The sequence below is a fragment of the Anneissia japonica genome, unplaced genomic scaffold (assembly GCF_011630105.1).
Source record: "Anneissia japonica isolate Jap-2015-1 unplaced genomic scaffold, ASM1163010v1 scaffold234_len1672027_cov178, whole genome shotgun sequence".
Taxonomy (NCBI): Eukaryota; Metazoa; Echinodermata; class Crinoidea; order Comatulida; family Comatulidae; genus Anneissia; species Anneissia japonica.
Window position 1 is genome coordinate 1,633,079 of NW_022738761.1, and position 1,971 is coordinate 1,635,049.

The 1,971-nt window shown below is 40.3% G+C and overlaps 1 protein-coding gene across 1 annotated transcript in view; it reads right to left on the minus strand.

Moving 5' to 3' along the window:
- The window catches only part of LOC117117801 (baculoviral IAP repeat-containing protein 7-like), a 31,234-nt gene that overhangs the window by 17,164 nt on the left and 12,099 nt on the right, over positions 1-1,971 (minus strand). The gene's annotated exons all lie outside the window — the stretch shown is intronic.

Below are 1,971 nucleotides of genomic sequence, written 5' to 3' on the forward strand. Positions count from 1 at the left end.
CCATCGATCACAGTATCCTCATTGATCGACTTTCAGCTTTAGGGATTTCTGGTACAGTATTAACATGGTTCAACTCTTACATAAAATCTAGACAACAGTCTGTTAGAGTGGAATCAGCCATTTCAGTTCCAGTCCCAGTGAATGTTGGTGTTCCTCAAGGTTCTACCTTGGGGCCCATTTTGTTCCTTATTTAGGTACGTCCTCCTGGTGACATCATTCAGAAACACGGTATTAAATATCACGTTTATGCCGACGACACGCAATTGTACACATCTTTTAGTCCGGAGGCTGCCGCAGAGACAGTTCGCAACTTAGAAGGTTGTATTGATGATGTTCATAGATGGCTGTCTATCAATATGCTTTGCTGCAATACAGATAAGACAGAAGTGCTGTATATAAAGCCTAAACCCGTCTAAATGTACCCATCATTGAAAACATCCGCGTGGGAGACACCTACATCATTCCATCTTCTGAGGTGCGACATATCGGTGTAACGTTTGACTCCACACTATCCATGATTAGACATATTACAAACACAAACACATGCAACATCAAGGCAGTTAGGCGTTTTTTAAATGAAGATGCTACATCAAAACTTGTACATACATTGGTTACATCAAGATTGGATTATTGTAATGGAGTCCTTTACGGAATACCATTAACATCAATTAGAAAGCTGCAGCTATTGATGAACATCGCTGCTCGTCTTGTCACTGGAACACCTAAATTCCATCACATCACCCCTACTCTTCGTCGTCTTCATTGGTTGCCAGTGAAACAGCGTATTGAATTCAAAGTACTTTTATATGCTTACAAATCAATTCGCAAGTTATCACCACAATACATTTCCGAATTAATTAAGGTTCGTTCTGCAACTTGCACTCGTTCCCTCCGGTCAACAACTGACTCAACCAATCTTTATTGTCCATCCTTTCGGTTAAAGTCTTGTGGGGAGCGATCGTTTATGGTTGCTGGGCCCAAGTTGTGGAACTTGTTACCTTTATTTATTCGTGAGTCACCTTCTGTCACCATTTTCAAAGAATTTTAACGACTTAAGACCCACTTATTCTCGTCCCTTTAATTTATTTTTTTCCCTATTTCCATGCCAGCTAGCTTTTATAGCCTTAACTAGGATAGGAGGTGCTGACTGTAGTTCAATTAGATTGAACCCTAGCCAGCGATGAGGGCGTATCCCCATACTTCGGTTTGGGTGCTGGCATGGTATTCAAATTTCACTTCTTTTTATTTTGTGGTTTTTGGTTTCCGTTCCATCTTTACACTTGCCTGATAGCGCTTAGAGACTTTTTGTATTTTGCGCTCTATAAATTAATAACCATTAACCATTCTTTATAAACAAAGCAAAGCCTGTATTTAAAAAAAAAAATTAAATCAATACAACGACAGTGCTGCAGTGGTTTTTTTTAATTTTTTTTTTTTTTTTAAGCAAGTTTTTGTTTTTCCATAGGCAGGCTATTCAGACTTTCACTATTTCACATGCGTCAACTTCAATCGATAAATGCTTTGCGTTAACGTGGGTTTTCCCAAACAACTCCGATTGGTTCCGAAACTAGAATTATTTGGAAATGTTTTTACCATATAAGGAAGCCATGGGCGGGCCTTATCTATTAATGAGAACTATAAATAGAGCGACGCTAAAACGTGGGTACGCTTTGAAACGATAGGTGGCGCTGCGCAAAGCAAATGCGGAAGTAAGATCGAAAAATCGCGATATAACGGACAAATCGCCTATCGGCTGTTCTACTTGAACAGCCCTTTCGAACTTTCGAATACGCCTAATGGTACTGCCACGAAATAGGGGGCGCCCTACATATAATCAAAGATACTAGAAATACAAGATAGAGTTCTCGCATTGTAAAAATGAGGCGGAAGTCGTGCCCAACGTAGGCGGCGCCCTTCTTTTTAACCATGCAAGTTTCCTATACTTCGTGCCCAACGTACAGGGCGCCCTTC